The 17,170-nt window shown below is 33.8% G+C and overlaps 1 protein-coding gene across 2 annotated transcripts in view; it reads right to left on the reverse strand.

Annotated features, from left to right (window-relative positions):
• The window catches only part of GPC5 (glypican 5), a 584,277-nt gene that overhangs the window by 162,056 nt on the left and 405,051 nt on the right, over positions 1 to 17,170 (reverse strand). The window lies entirely within an intron of this gene.

Genomic DNA, 17,170 nt, shown 5'->3' on the forward strand with positions numbered 1-17,170 from the left:
TTTTATTTATCTAAATGCAGACCTAGCTGTCTAGGCAGCATCTGCTCTTTTTCCACTAGCTAGTGATCTAAACTTCCTTTATATTCACCTAGTCATAAAGAGCTTTTCTCTGAATTTAAAAGTAACTGTGTATGAGTCTAGACAATGACTGCAAGATCAAACTTTATGAAAATTAATGGACTAAAAGTAAATTTTTAATTTTTTATTTTGTCAGATATTTTATTTTTTCAGATAAAGTAACTCCTTATTTACATGAAAACATTTTCTGTAATTTTAAACTTACGTTTTTCAGAAAGCCTTTCAAATAAATAGTGAATATTTTTATAACAATTTTTTTATAGCAAAGAAAATTGCATTAACTTTAGCACAGGCAACTAACTATTTCCCACATTAAGATTATTTTTAATAGTTTCAGAACATGAGATCCTGAATAGGCAAACACATATATAAGCAAAGGAATTTTTTTTTTTTCTCCAGTGAAGATAAATATTTGAGGGAAGGAAAAGTATTAGATCATTATAGTGAAAATTTGTGAGGTGGATCTACACACTATAGTATGCAGTCTTTTCACTTAAAAAAAAATACTTAGTCAATACAGATTTCTATGTTATTAATAATATTCAATATAAGTCTACTAATTCTTGGAGAAGTGGAATGTGCACACAGCATGCAAACTAAAGCTCCCTTTTCTAGTCTCTTATCATTAACCGTCTGTAGAGTCCCATCAAAATGATGTATATTCCACTTAATTTCTATGATTTCAAGTGATTATCTTACTGTTTGCACAAAAACAATATCTATGCAGAATCAGCCATTTTGGATGTTCCTACAGTATATCAATTCTACTTGACCAGCATCAATACAAAACATGAAATAGACAATTAATTTGCTCACAGACAGCATAGAGTGTGGACTAATGCAGCCAAAGCCTTCTGCTGCCATGATTCAGTCAGGCTATTGCTCCTCTGTTGTTAAGAGGAAGATACTGGATGGTTAAAAGAATGCAATTGCTCTCCAATTTTTCAAAAAAGGAGATGGGTTTGTATTAAGCACTTGAATCAAGTCTCACAGTTTGTGACAGAAGCAGAGTGGTAGAAATGATAGTTGTGATTATTATAACAAATAGTGCTGTTTGTATCTCCAGTGAGATTTTTTCTGTGGCCTTTTTCATCTAAAGAATATGTAGAAAAAGTTAATACAAGGGAACATTATTTTGTTCCCTCCACACTAGTGAGAGAAAATACAGCTCCCTTTAAGCTTTGTCACCGGTATTTAAGGTATTTTAAAAAACACTAATATTATTGCATCTAGACTACAAATGTTTGAATTTTCAGAATGTGCAGAATATGGCATATAAGGGTTTCTTAAAACCAGGCCTGGACTGGAAACAAGCTTTGTGTGGGCCAAGTGTGGGCCATATGCACCAGACAGAATATCACCTGGTGTGAACAGGCCTTGATGTTACTCTGCTTCTTGGCTCCAAATTTATTCCCTGTTGAGGCCATTTCAGTCCATTTGATAAGCAGGAAAGGACAGCTTCCCTTTAGGTCAGGAAGCAGAATTAACAGAGTCTGTTGCAAAGGTATCAGAGCCAGCTTGGCCATGGGAGGATATAAAACATAAAGTCATCTCTGATATGACTCAGTTTATGGGTAATTGGTAGTTACCCTCTAAACTACCTGGCACTCAAAAGATAACATATTCTAAATTTCTGGCAGCCATTAGAATGCTAATGTTTAAGGTTGGCATAAATTAGACTTACCTGAGCCAATCTATTACACACTACTCTTAAATACTTCAGCTGAATCGCTCATGTTTTTGTTACCATGGATTGCCTCTTTTTCCTTTATTGCTGTGCTCAGATACAGATGCATTTTGTTTTAATTAAGTCGTTACTGCTATCTTGCAGATCTGCTTAGCACTTTCAATGTTCAGCTGTTATCTACATCTGTAATCCTCATCTCTATAATTAATGTTATTTTTATGATATTTTAATGTGAAATCACTTTCAGAAAGACAGCCTTTAGCTGCTAATATAAGCTTTAAAGAGATAAAGCTCCAAAGGCTGGAAATGGCTGTGATCTTCAAGGCTTATTAATGACAGCAATACACTTACAGCTATGCTTACATATTCAAATATTTTCAGATATTTCAAACTGAGTATCAATGCTGTAAAAATTTGCCCAAGTGGTTCAAATTTCCAAAAGCTCTCAAAAAACAGGTAACCTTTCGGAATAACGTGAACTTAGAGTGGCACATGAGGGAGGATGCTGAAGATTCGATAATTTCAAATGACCCTTGTTCCTTGGGGTTTTTTAACCAGAAAACAAAAAATGAAACCATGGTCAATCTTAGATTTTGAAATAGAGGAGGGAGACAAATCACTGAATCTAAAAAAAAAGAAAAAATATTTTGAAGAGAAACTTTTGCCTCTGTGACCAAAACTACCGTTCTTTGTATAAACACCAAATAATTTACTCAGTTATTTCAGATTCACACTTCCTTTCCAACTCTGCAGCTGAAATTCACTGAAAGAGAATGTATGTATAAAATGGAAAGAGATGGGATGTAATCTGTGAATGTGTTCACTGTCACATGTATAAATCATGCAGAAACGTGCTTACCTTCTATAGTTAGTTCTTTTGACTCCTTTAAGTTTCTTCACAAAAGTAATTTTCACTTTTATTTACTCAGCCCCATATGCCTAAGGATCTTTTCCACTCCCTCTGAGCTGCTGAAAATTTTTTCGTGAAATATTCCCTGGCTCACATACCTTTTGATTGTATTAACTATAAACCAGATTGAGCATTAAAACTGGTATATAACATCCGAATTCATTATGTACGTTATGTGGAAATGTAATTTCAACTGATTTTATTCCATAGCTGTCCTAGAAACTTTAATCAGATTTCCCCTTTCCATTTCTAATATAAAACTGTCTATTAATAAATAAAAGAGGACAAAAATACAGTAACTTAAGATCACATGGAGAAACTCTTTGCAACCAGCCTATTATTTTTGAAACAGTAGAAAAGTGTCTGATATTACACAAGACTTCTTTTTCTTTCCTGCTGGCAACTGTTTGAGTTTACATTAAATTACATCCCATTGTAAGAAAAATCCCTTGAAGAGAGAAAAGTAGAGTATTTTCTCCTGAGATTAAAGGAGACATTTTCTAGGCCACTGCACAACTCATATTAATATACATTTATTTTAAAACTTTATATTTCTGTACACTTGTGTCATCATTCTTTATATGTAAATTTTACTTCGGAATCTAAACATTATGAATAAATAGACAAATTTTATTAAGATATAATTGTTGAAACTGTTTCAAGTTAAAATGTGAATGATAGTTTTGAAAAAATTACTCTTGTCTTCCAAAAATTATTAATTGATACAATCTACAGTTTATTTTGAAATTAAATATTAAATTTACTAGGCAATATTTTACTGAGCTGCAAACACAAAAAGCATTATGAGTTGTATCTCAATAAATGTTTTCAAGTGCTTATCTAAATGGTATATTTTGATTTTTTTTTTTTTAATGACTACATAAGGAGGGCAAACTGTCTCCTCAATGAAACACCTTTGCACCACATAATTTCTCTATTAAGCTTTCAAAGGAACAGGTAAGTAATGCAACGGCCTTTGCAATTGTTCTCTGTGGAATAATGAAGACATATTGTTATTTGTTATTCAAAGAGGTTGTAAAAAATATATATTCCTTCAGCAAAAAAAGAAACTAAAATAACCTGCATTCCTTCCTAAGAAATCAAACTGGAATTTAAATTCTATTGAAATGTACTATTGAAAGGAACTATTGTTACTGTCACAAAAGCTGTTTCCCAGCATGAAAGCATATTTCATTGTATCAATCAGTAATAACCATGTAACAGCTTTGTAGTATTACTTAACGTTTTTCATTCTGAGTATTTATAGTAGAAAGTAGTAGGTGTTTTGAAAGTTAGGTGTCTCAGTGTGCCTGACAAACATTCAGATGGATAGACCTATTTTAGTCTATCTGAACAGGAAGCCAGGTCACTCAGTAAAGAATGGTCAATAAAAATGGTGAAATAGGTTTTCTCCCAAGGACTGATAGCTGGATAATTTGAGGAAACGATGGAGAGGGATCATGAAATACCTCTGGATCAATGGCTATTAATTTAAGAGCAGCACATTTCCTGGAATGAAACACTTGATGTTGTTGTGTGGAACAATTACCATTTTCAATTAACTGACATTTCACATAGCTTTGAGACTAGAGGAAGACAATAACCCACAGCACCTAATCTCAGCTCTGCTGTTAGGTGAGCCTTTTGTCAATAGTTCTGTGCTTTTATTTCAAAGGCAAACCCAATACAGTGTGAGAAGTTACTTTCTTTGTCCTCAAACACTGCAGACACAGTTCAGGCACAGTTCAGATGCAATGAGTATTGAGACAACAACTGTCCACTGTACTAATGTATATCTTTATGTGTATATAGGTATTTATATATAAAAACAAATGTATATGGGTGTGTTTGTGTGTATGATTTTAAATAACTGTATATGTGCACTTTTGCCATTTCATTAACATGAGCAGCTCAGTGAGCTTTTATGGTTGTTATGGTGTGTCACAAAAAAAAAAAAAAGTTAAAATAAATATCAGTGATACAGCAAACTATCTCCTTTGAATGAAATGAACTAGTCTGCTCACCAACGTTTCATATCCTGCTATATAAATCACCATTTAATTTCTTAGACTAAACTCTTACCACAGTTTGGGAGATTCAGATAAGCCTCTATAATGACAGAGTCCTTTTAAACAGACATTAGATCCCCACGGAGTCAAAAATTCAAGAGGAGGAAGGAGCAAAGAGAAGAGCAACCAGGAAGAGCCAGATGCACACTGTGAGTCTATAGCTGCAGCTGTTGTTATTTTGCACCAACCAAAATCTCAGGCATGAGTTGATACATCTTTTCTGGGATTCGATTCAGTTGTGATTGGCTCCTTCTGAGACCCAAATTGTGGGTTTTTTGTGTCACTGAACACAACATAGGTAAATGAAGGGCCCGGCAAACCTCAAAGCCAGATCAAGAAGGGAGGTGGAACGCATGAATGAGAGATGCAGCAGAGGATGGAACTACAGCAGCCAGTGTTTTCATCAGTTTAGGCTGCTGTGGAAACACAGGATTAATGGCATATTATTTAAATGATACATCTAGAAAAAAAAAAAAATCACAGCATTAAGCTAAATTCTTTTTGCTTTCAGTTACTCCTGCTTTCTATCAAATGACTGTTTAGAATGAAAAGGATAAACAGTCCAAAGATCAAGCTAAGAACACAGACTGGTTCTTTTTAATTTCAGCCTTTTGAGAAGCACTATATTCTTTCATGTTTTTAGATTAAAAAAAAAGTTAAAATACATCAGAAACTTATTTGGAGTCACAATATGGGGGAAAAAATCAAACACACACCAAACAAGCATGTTAAAAAAATGCTAAAACTCATTAGCTGATCTGAAATATAATTACCTGAATTGTGAAACTACAAAAGTATTTGAACTCACCCTTTTAGCTTCTGAATGGAGTCTTGAGGAATGGAGGTATCCATTGATATAAGGTTTTTCAACCAAGAGATAAGCAATTAGTTTTATGATATAGCAGAAAAACTTATGTCATTTTAATATATCGGGCTGACCTATAACTTGTTAAAACATTTACCCTTGAAGCAGTATAAATTGGTGAAAAATTACACCAGAAAATTAATAAAATAAAAATACTAAATAATAAAAAGAAATATAAATAAACATACCTCTACTTCCCTAACAGATGGAAATGTTTTCAGTTTTGACCTCCTTCATTGAATTAAATTAAATTATAGTTCTAATTATAGATGTTAGTTTCTCCTAAAAAATCCAAATAACCCAAACCCTGAAAATATTTTCTTTATATATGTAAAATAAATTTTATAAGTAATGCTTAGATACAGAATTGCCAGAAAGTATTTCAAGTATTTATTTAGAATGCATATAGTACTTGAAAGAAATTTTCTGAATATTAAATCAATTTTCATCTAAGTCAATTAATAAGCATTATCTTATTCTTTGAACATGTGGCCATTGATGTGAAAAAATATTTGAGTAGTAATAATAAAACCTTCTCTACACTGTATATATTGCTATTTAATAATTTCTTTTCTTTGCATCAGAATGTGTTCAATAGTATTTTAAGTGATGGTACTAACACATGTCACAAATTTGTTCACAGGTGTGTTCTCTTATCCTCTCTTTAAGGAGAACTCAAATGCTGCTTTCTTTTGATTGTTTCCAGTTTTGTTTCTCTTCCAAATCAGCAAGACAAATAACACTTTTACATTGGAGAAGTACAGGACAACACATTTTTACATTGGAGAACCTACACTGAGCTGCAGCTGACTTTCATTTACAGGAAGGAGTAACAGAATTTGTGATGATGTGTAGCTCCACCAGGATTTAATACCAGAATACGTGGAATGTTTATACCCAGAAGAAATTATTTTCTTTTTTGAAAGGTTCCTGAGTGTCAGAATTGTGCAAACATCATCCTTGGTTTTCAGCCTGGAATTCTTAGATATCATTGGCTTGGTACACTGAACAAATCTTGAATATCATTCTATACTTGCAACAGACAATGGTTTCAATAAGTAAAAGATGTGCTAGATATCCTGAAATCCATGTAGGGTACACAAATCTTTGTAATAAAGTCCTTGGCATATATTTTTTGCTGCAGCTAATGAAAAAGAATAATGATCTTAAGATTGTTGGCCTCCCTCAAAATGGGTGTAGTGCTGTTCCTGGAAATTTGGTACAATTTATAGGCTTTCATAGCAAAATCAAGGTGTCAGTTGCCTGAGAATTGGAAGACCTCTCTTCAAAGTTCAAGACAGCATCTACACTGCAGTTTAATAAATATTGAGCACTAAGCTGAAAGAAAATTTGTTCCTTCAAGTTAATCTTCATCCCAATATTTCCAAATCCTATGTTCCATTTCTTCCCTGAATTTGAGAAAGAAAAATAAAGTCTGAAGCAAACTGCTAGCAGACCCTTTGCTTTCAAATGTTAAGCCAAAAATCTCCTTGATGCCACTCTGTTTTCCTAGTTATTGCTGGTTTTCTGACCCTCCAGATTTGTTGCTTGCAAGAGAAATAGGGAGATTCTCTTTGAGAACTCTTTGAGTTGAGTGGAAACTCTGCTAAAATTACTTATACATTATTTGTTTAAGTAATTTTTACTGCGGTTACCTGGTAAAATGTCAAAGAAGCATCACTGGTAAATTGTTCAGATTCTCGAATTGGAAATGCTATTATGTAATTGCAATAAAATTATCTAAATTAAATCTAAATTAATATCACAAGTAAATAAAGATATTATCCACAACATTTAAAACACGTCAGAGTGTTACAAACATATATAAAAGGCGCTCTGTTTCACCTTTATCCATCTGACTTTCTGCCAGTACTCATGGCTTTGAGGCATTCCCTCTATCTGCACTAATACTTTTTGAATTAACAATAGATTAGATTTTCTTGATGAATTGTGGTAACCAATCTCACTTTTGAAATCCTCCAAGGGTCCAGACAAATTAAATTTTTCTACCTGAAACTTTTATTTCCTCCTTATTCTAGAGACAGTTTTCTTATTCTTCTTAATTAAAGTAAGCATTCTTTCACTCACTTAGGGATATCTCTTTATCAGATTAGATAACATCTCCTGTAATTTAGTGACTAATTAATTTTTCCTCAATGAGTTGCAAAAAAAATCTACTTTGCCAATGAATACTAAGTTTCACAAAATAGGTTGAAAAAAGGCTCTGATTTCATGTGCATAAGGTCAAGGTACATGAGTTATTGATGACAAAAGAGGAAGCACTGTTCCTTCCTCCTGAACCCATCTTCTTCCTTATTTCTAGTTTATCTCCCTCTCTCTCCCATTCTGCTCCCTTCTTTTTTTCCTTTTCCTTTTCCTTTTCCTTTTCCTTTTCCTTTTCCTTTTCCTTTTCCTTTTCCTTTTCCTTTTCCTTTTCCTTTTCCTTTTCCTTTTCCTTTTCCTTTTCCTTTTCCTTTTCCTTTTCCTTTTCCTTTTCCTTTTCCTTTTCCTTTTCCTCTTCAGCCACTGTATCTGATCTCTTTTGGTTTGTGCATTTTCTTAGCCCTCTAAGTCAATTGAAAATTGAAGTGGAAAATCAAAACTGGATTTTTTTTCAGCTAAATTAGTAATTTTGAGCAAACCCTGGCAGTGGCTGCGTGTACTTGGCATGGAGGAAAAAGGTGAAACTGCAAAAGCAGAGGAGAGTGGAAGAACACAGGTGCAAGGAAAGAGAGAAGGAACAAGAGCCTCAACTGCTGATTGACTCATGGAAGCACAGCTTTATTTTGCCTGTTTCAGGAGTGACTCTTGCTCTGAATACTGTTTTCTTTATCATCTGGACATTAATGATATACATCATATAAACATCTAAGTAGGTTAAGCATATGCCACACAGAAGACTCTTGCTTGAGATCCCCCACAACCAATTTGAGGTGTTTGTTTCTCATTGTCTTCTAAGTTTTCTGTAACTCTGGGTATGATTTGTCTTGCTTTAATTTACATGTCTACACTGTAGGCACCTGTGTAATAGTGAACTTATTTCAGCCAGTTAACCATAGGTACCTAGTAGTTTGAAGTGATATGTTATGTCTCAGATATTCGCAGGCAGCACAAAAGATATAAGACCTAGAGAAGACATGCCCATACACCAAGACCTAAATGTAAGTGTACTAGTGACCTACACTTAAACCTCATCTCCTACCCCACAATTTGAACACTTTCTTGAAGCACATAAATCTAACTTTCAATTTAGAAATTTCAACTTTTTAGGCCCATCTAATCTTCTATTACTCATAAACAGGAGGGAATCAAATGGCAAAGATGGGAAAGAGATGCTCAATAGCTGTGATTCTAGAATATGCTTTTATTTTCAACTATCTGGAAAAAAATTTAGCTCAGGACATGCATTTATGAACATAAATATACCTGCAATATATATTATATGCAAACATATTGTTCCAGATCTTAACTAAAAACCTGTCCCACTGAACTCATTCAGGTTTTTATCTGACATACACACATTGGTGTGTTTACAGGCAGCATGAGTGGTTATATGCTTGAAGCTAAGCATGGGTGTAATATGCTGCAAAATTGAGAACACAGTAAGCACTACTGTTAGAGAATCTGTTTTGTTGAAATCTAAATTGGGATAAGAAATCTAGTAGATTGAACTATAGTCTAAAAAGCAATATTTTATATGAATTTCATGTTCGGTGATGGGATCAGAGTTCTTCATGGTACACTAAAATTTATCTCCTCTTACGATTGAATACAAGTACAAATTCCATATGAGACAAAAATGATCACCTATTCCATTTCTTGATATGAATTTCAATTTCATAGGTGCTTTAATTATATAAGTAAGCTTAGAAGCTAAAGTATTTTCAAAGTTTTACATATTTTTAAAAGGCATGAATCAGTTCCTTAACAGGTCAGACACCCACTCCTGAGTTCATTTGTCAGGAGTTCTTTGTAAATCATCATTTCTGTGAAGATGAATAATAATCTTTCTTTCTGCTGTGTTAGTTCAATTCTTCCTTGTTTCTCTAAATAAACATTATAATTGTTCAGATGAATGTTACTTTGAAATGTTTCCTCTTTATTGAGACACATACTCTAAGTCTTCATGAAATTCCTGGATAAAGACTGTATATATCACCATAATGTTATGTCACAAAGGTCCTGATCCTATCAGGAATTCCTCATGGAGTTAACACAGTCACAAATGTTCTGTTATTTAATTGCCTTTTCTCAAATTTATTTTTACAGGAACAGATGTTATTTTTTCCAAGTATACACTGAGGGCTAAATCTTCCATTGGGGCCAAATCAACCAAAAGGTTATTACACAGTGTGAAAGAAAACATTTCCAAGGCACTAAATAACAGTATAGTTAATCTCAACATCAACAGAATTGGATGTTGTATACACAAATGGTTCCAATAAAAATGTGGATACATTTTTATTATCAGAAGCATTTACATTTAGCTGCATGAACTTCTCTAGGATGATGTATTTGTACTGTTGGAACAGAGCCATATCTAATGTTACAAATGCACTCCAGGTGTTAGAAGTAAAATTCTGCACAGGAATTTACCCAGAACTGCTAGAAAAAAGAGGAGATGGATCATTTCCTGTATTACTTGGACAGATGTTTAGGTCTGGATGTTCTGGAAGCTTGCAATTTTCATTTGTGTCACCACAAAGGCTATATCGTCAAGGGTGCACAAGGAATTGCCAGTCAACATCTAGGAAAAATTAATGTATCAGCTCAGAGGTCCATACTGAGAATTAAGAGAAAAATGGGTGAATCTAATATCTAGGCCCCTTTATAGAAGAGATCAGCTCCTACAAAGAGTCTCCTCACTGCAGAATTATTTGGAGAAAAAATTTGCAAACATGAAACAAAAACAAAGGGAGTTCAATCTATCATTTTAATACGCTTGTGAGTTGGAGAAATGGACTCTTTCCTCACTTTTGTAAGACAGTATTGGGCATTTTTGGAAAACAAAATGCACAATTTGCAGAATACAGTTATGCAAGTCAAGATTGGTTTTAGTGTTCTGCAAATAGGTTGAAGGTGGCAAAATATACAACCAAGTAAATATTAATTGATCATCAGTCGTTCACATTGTCTTACAGGAATAGCCAACCTGTGGCAACAAAGAGCCTCATACCTACACTGCAGCTCCAGTTCATAAGAGTTATTAAAATATGGTAGACAGAGGAAATTTGTGTGGTTCAGCTTATTGTGCAAGTGTACACATATAAGGCAAACCATCATAGAAAGAGGCTGGCATGGCAACAGTAATTTATTACAAGTCCTGGTACCCTTGCAAGTAACTGAGTCTTTGAAGAAACCGTCCAAAAGGACCTTATATATAAAAAGTCAGTGTTCTATCATCAAACTCTCAGGTAACTGCCAGAGGAAGAAGCTGATACCCTTATTCATATTTTCAGAGGACAAAACACCCTACTTGATAAGATAATAAAATTTATAGTTAAAGCTGTGCTTTATATGAGCATCCTGTTTTCACTTGTATGTAATGGTCTCATATTTTTTTCCTCAGTGACTGATATTTTTCATATCACTTTCCTTTTATTGGAAATACAGCCAGTCAAGGACATCAATACCTGAAATCAAGATCTCATATTTTAGGCATTCACCTAGAATCCTGCAGTAGTCAGTAAGCTCCTGCTCTAGTGTATTGCGTTAGGCACAGCTAATAAAAGCCTCAATAAGAATTGAGTCCAAAACTGTATCCATAACAATTTTTGCAAGAAAAACCCTCTATTTACTGTTTCACTAAATTTTCTAAGAAAGTTGAAGTTATGCTTATGAACATGCCCTTAGCTGTCCCAATTTAAAAATCTCACTATTTATTTCCCATCTAAATGGATTCAATTTAGATGTATCAATGGGGAGAGCAATATTGCCAAACTTGTTCCTTGACTAAGGGGCCTAAGACTATTGAAGGCAATTATTCATTGCTTACACATTCAGTTTAATGGCCTCCCTTTAATGCTTCCAGAGGGAGGATTTATTCCTGTGACTTAAATTTCTAATGTTAGATGGACTGGATCTTATTTTGGGAATGACTTACCTATCATCATCTTTATATTTATATTTATATATATATATATATATATATATATATATATATATATATATATATATATATATATATATATTTTACAAGGTGATGAACTGTGCTTTAGACCAATATATTTCTTCCTACTGACAGCAAAGACAACTTCAGGTAACTGACTTAGTTGCAGATACCTGCTGTATAAATTTAGTCAATGAATATCACCTTAGATGTTTTTCTTCCTCTGTCTCTTCATAGTGCCTAATACACATCAGCAACAGATTCCTGTAGCTGTGGACATTTTCTTTCAAAGAGCAAGGTAGAAAGGGTGTTTTACCCTGTCATAATTAGCAATATAAATTGCCATATCTGGAATAAGTGCCAGATGAGTTCCTGAGCAGCAATATTGAATCTCTTTGGCTACCATAATGTTTCATTATGTATTATATCCTAAAGTGGATGGATGGGGAGTGCACCATGATCTGTTGGAGGTCAGGACATAGTGGTAGGAATCAGAAGACGCAACTATCTACATACTGAAGACCATGCTGAAGCAGAAAGCTTTCCTTTTCTCTTTCCACCTTTATGAAGAATGAACAGCAGGAAATGCAACTTTTTCTGGAACCTGATCCTGTCAATCTGCATTAGGCATCCTCAGCATAAGAAATGTGTAATGCATTTGAGCAGAAAACCTGATGATTCAGACCCTAAACTTATTTCTTGACATATTCCTGTTCTATGTGAAAGGCTGATGTTTAAATATAGCAATATCTGAGATACCTGTGAATTTTCAAGATATCCACTTAAGGCTACAGGTTTTGCTGAGGATGTATGGGCCTTTCTTTGACTTTCTTGAGGTGAAGACAGGAGGTTACTTAAGCTCACCTTAAGGTCTAATAGACTACCTCAGGATATCTCAGATGCAATAAGATATCCCAGCTGAGGCTAGTTCATTAAATTGAAGACTTCCATTGATTGTGACACCTGGTTTGCATGTATACACCTAAATCTGGGCATCTTAATCTGACATTTGGGAGCATAGAAAAGCATGGTGTTATTTTCAGTTTTAGATAACATCCATACAAGCTTGCATTGAGTCTAATCCTATATTCTTGTATCTTGTATCTCTTTATATAATATGTATAATACAGATTCTGTATTGGGTTACATTTTGTGGTCTTTCTATTTAATTTCATCTTTGTGTTTTATTGGTCTTAGTACCACACATGATGTGTGAATTCATAAGGGAAGCCATGCAAAAGAGGCTGGACAGTAACAAATTGTAATTCTAGGTGGAGAATTTCCCTTAAAATATATGTCCTCAGCACATTCTTCTTAATCTTGGCAACAAACTGTATCATCATAGGGACTTTCTATCAAATCAGTTAGGTTTCAATTTATCACACTTTCCCTAACTCAGCTTTTGCACTGACCTTTGAGAGAAGTTAATCCATCATGACCTATGCAAACACATCCCCTGTCTTCATCTCAGAGTTAACCCCACTAAAATCTGGTAAAAACTGGGCTGTGACAATATATTGCCCAGTCCTTATTTTCATGGGAATTAACAAATTTTCATTTTCACTTTCTTCCTTTGTGGGGAAAGGGCCTTAATGGCTTTCTGAGCAGAAATAAGACAGCTTTCCTGCTTTAGACTTTAACTCTTGCTCCCCTAGCAGAAAGAACAGCATTAAAACTGAAAATAGTGTTAAACCACTTTAGCACAATGTTTAATATGTTAGGCATTTTACTAACTCACTTTATAATAAAATTAATTTGAATTTGGCAATGTGTGTAAGATTAGGAGAGTGAAGAATATTTTTCACATCTCACTTTTAAACTCTGCTGCTATTCTGCTTTAGATTATGTGGACCAAATCCTGGTTGTAGACTCAAGTACTTCCTCAAAACCTTCCTTTGACAGTAATAAAACCTGACTGCATTTACCAGAGAGGATTTAAATATCAGGACTAGAGCCAAACCAGCAGAATTCTTATTTGTTATTCCAGATGTCCAGCTTCTCAGAGAGCTTACTCTTTATTTCCTTTTGTCTACAAGCATTTACAAGTATTTATCAGTAATAATTTCTAGAGTTAGAATACAATGGGAAGGAAGGCTTATATTTTTGATATTTTATTTGATGTAATTTCATTTGTCTACCTTCTTGAGAATTCTTGATAACTAACTAACTAACTAAATAAATAAATAAATAAATAAACAAACAAATAAGTGTCTTAACACAAGGAATACTCCTTCTAGGAAATGATCAAGCAGCAGAAAATTCTTGACACATTGGTAGGTCTCTATTACAAGCATATGAGACTTCTATAGTTTCAACATTAACAAGTGCTTGCAAACACTCTATCCATCTTTCATGGAATTGCATTACTTTAGCACTTGTCTTTCCCAGAAGTGTTCACTACTATTTAACTGAGTATTTGATTTAGAAATCACAGCTCTTTTTGTAAATAGACAAATCTGCATCTAAGTAATAAATGGTGAAATTGAGTAAATATCCACAACATGCACTCCACCACTCTAGTCAATATCATAAGCATCTCTAATTTAAACACGATCAAGTGTTTCTTTTGTTGTCTTTGTGATACAAAGCCTAAAATCAATTTTATCTATCAATGGGACACTGAAGAATTTAATCTGAACAATTTCACAGTAGATGATTTTTTGAATTTATGTTTTAAAATTAGTGTAAGTAAAATCTGTCTCTAGACTCTATACTTCCTGCAGGAACTTTGTCTGACACAGATAACTGCATACCAATACTTTTCTTGATCAGTAAGATACCAGCATTTGCATGGTCCACTGTACTCCATTTATTTGTATTGCTCAGTTGTATGACCAGCTTTCTAGATGAAGCAACGTGGAGTTTTTTGGTTAGACCCACATGTGAAGTTTTTTTACCCCAAAAAATCAGGAATAGTAGAAAAAAGAAGGCAAGTATTTGACTACAATGATATACATTCAGTTTTTTTCACCCACTTTTGAAAACTGGTGTCATACAGAAATTGTATATATGTAAATAATAATAAATGTAACATACATGCAGTTAGGCTGTGAGTGTGTGTATGTGTCTGTGCGTGTAAAACCCTCGTGCTGTCCTCAGTAAATTTTTAATTCAAATACTAGTGTCAAGAAAAAATGCTGAAAAGGTTTCAAGAAAGGTATCATGTCTGTGCTTTGTAAATGTAGGAAACGGAGAAAGGAAGAAGAGCCTCTCTGTCAGGAAAGCTGAAGGATGCACAAATACCTTCTTCGTAAATGTTCATACCTTAGATACATCTCAGTTGATCTCTGATGCACACTAGCACAGAACCCTGGAATTTTGATTCCTTGGCCATGGGAGATGGAACTTTGAGATGCATAAGAAGATTTAATCTGTGCAGATGACAGTGTGAAGGAAGCACATAGCCCTGACAGAGGCTAATGATGAACCCAGGCCTGCAGCCTTTGAGGCCTTCTTGGCTGCGGGATCGGATGTCATCTAGACACAGCCAGAGACACATCAAAATTCTTCAGCCAACAATGGAAGTCAATCAACCACAAGATGCAGAATTGTAGGAAATAGCCTTCATCATTTCTGACGTTCACGGACAAGATAATTGCCTGTATTTTCTTTGTGAGAAGTTTGGTATTTTTGCTTATACAGAAACATGGGGTAATTTCTCTCTGTTTTCATTCAGGCCTTTGTCATGCGAAAGGGACGACTTTAATTGAAATGCATAGCAAGCATCAATATGTTAGAAGTACAGCTTTGCTAAAATGTGGCTCAGTTATACACATTTTGCATAAAATATTTTCCCCCTCTTAAATGTTCTGTCCTTTCCCTCTGTTCACTGCCTTTTGTGGCAACAAGCTTAAACAAGTATCCCCTCCAGTTTTATATATAAAATATGCATAACATGAAGAAAAATTTTAATTCTCTTAAGGATCTTTTGCTTTTGGCTCTTTGAAGAGATACCAAGTTTCTATTCCTGTGCTGAAATAGTTAGGTCAGTTAAGAAACTTGATTATTAATATCACTGTTATACAAAAGAATGCAGCACTTTTTTTTCTGTAGTAGATAGAACAAAAGATTATAATAACTATATAATCTGTGATAACAATATGAAACCAAATTAAGTCTTTCTATGCTGTCTATATTCTTTGGACCACACACAAAACATTTTGAAATTTTTGCTTCCTGGTTTTCATGTAGGTATTTATTTTGATTAGAGCTGAATCATCTTCTAACAAACTGACATTCTATTTATTACTTTGCATGACCACCATCAATGCATTATTTCCATGTTTCCCAAACATTAGTCCATTTATTGTTACAAAATCCAGCGGTGACAGAAAAGTATCATCTCTGTTTCTACAGTTGTGGCCAAAGACCACACAGTCAAGAATGCATCAGACTGGAACTGAACCAAAAACTCAAAGTCCCAGCCCAGCACCTTCCTAGTAAGACTAACCTTATGAATTTCCTTGAAGACTCCCTTTATGGTTGTCATTTCAAGCAACACTCTGCAACATGAAGTGATAATTATGTAACCGTATTTACAGCCCATCAAAAGTTACCACAACTTGAAACAGAGAGCAATATGGTTTTTTTGGTATAAAGGAAACCCATGTCAGATGTAAGTTAAATAAAAATGCTTTCAGCATTGATGTGTGATATTAACCAAATATAGCTGACTATTTGGAGTGTGTGTATCATGGTATGACTTCTAATACAGAGGGAAGAGAGCATTTTAGTAGATGGGCCATTTGATATAGCCACAGATTCTCTTACTTCTCAAAGCCTTTTATACCTATCCTCTTGTGATTGCATTTGATCCAAAGATCTATGTTATGAGACTATTTAAACAAAGTCTTTATTAGGAAAAGAAATTAAGAAAGCATGCCTGTAATATGTCCTTTTGTTATTTTCTTTCCTATTTAAAGTTTATATTATTTTTACTGAAAGAATTAGATTTTTATCTATTAGGAATTTACAATAAATGATATGTTAATAATATATGTACTCATACACATATGCTCATGTATATAATTATATATTAATAATTATGCATCATTATATATCTAGTAATAAGATTTTAAAGTTTGAATATATTGATAATGTCCAATTTTACAGGCCATGGAAAAGAATCTTCATTCCATTATTCATTTTATCTCCCTTGGAATGAAATTTACTCCTGAAACGACTGTATCTTTGGTTGAGAAAATAAAAATACTTTTGAAGACTATAGTTTTGCTACTTTAAGAGGCCTAAATTGGGACAGATTAACTCTATCCATACCTGTAAAAATAGGTATGTCTGATCCAAAAAAAAATCCTGATGTTTTTCCACTTCACTGCTATTTTGCAGAGTAATATGTCTTTGTACTGAATAGAAATACTATTTTTTTAATTATACTCCTTGATTGCAGAAAAGCACTTTATTTTAGAGAAAAAGAAAAGGTACTTTTTAACTA

This window comes from Cyanistes caeruleus, chromosome 3, assembly GCF_971803275.1.
Source record: "Cyanistes caeruleus chromosome 3, bCyaCae1.hap1.1, whole genome shotgun sequence".
NCBI lineage: Eukaryota > Metazoa > Chordata > Aves > Passeriformes > Paridae > Cyanistes > Cyanistes caeruleus.